Source organism: Perca flavescens, unplaced genomic scaffold (assembly GCF_004354835.1).
Source record: "Perca flavescens isolate YP-PL-M2 unplaced genomic scaffold, PFLA_1.0 EPR50_1.1_unplaced_scaf_26, whole genome shotgun sequence".
Classification (NCBI taxonomy): Eukaryota; Metazoa; Chordata; class Actinopteri; order Perciformes; family Percidae; genus Perca; species Perca flavescens.
Window position 1 is genome coordinate 32,501 of NW_021166676.1, and position 450 is coordinate 32,950.

Consider the following 450-nt stretch of genomic DNA (forward strand, 5'->3'; position numbering starts at 1 on the left):
TTTTTATTTTAATGAAACAAGTCTTAATATTTCAATAGAAAACGTCGTAATATATATTTTTTTAAATTCCCAAAAAAATCTTCATATTTAAATAAAAAACGTAATATTTAAATTAAAAGAAGTCATAATAGTTCAGGAAAAAAACTGCAAAATGCATTTTATTTCTATGACTAGGACCGTATTTTGTCTCGAACATACTTTGGAGCTGTTTCATGGTAAACTAAAAGGATTTTAATCTTTAATTAAAAGTTCTGTTGTCCCGCCAGACTCCATGTAAATAATCAGGACTTTTAGCGTGTATGGAGCCAGCATATCTCCACATGTAAATGGGTGAATTAAGGGTTTATTTCAACCAAACCAGAGTGGTGATAGTTGGAACAGTGGAAAGATGAACCAAGATGGTTTTTGGTAGTTTAATTTAGTTTCTGTCCACTTTGAATGAAGTGTGTT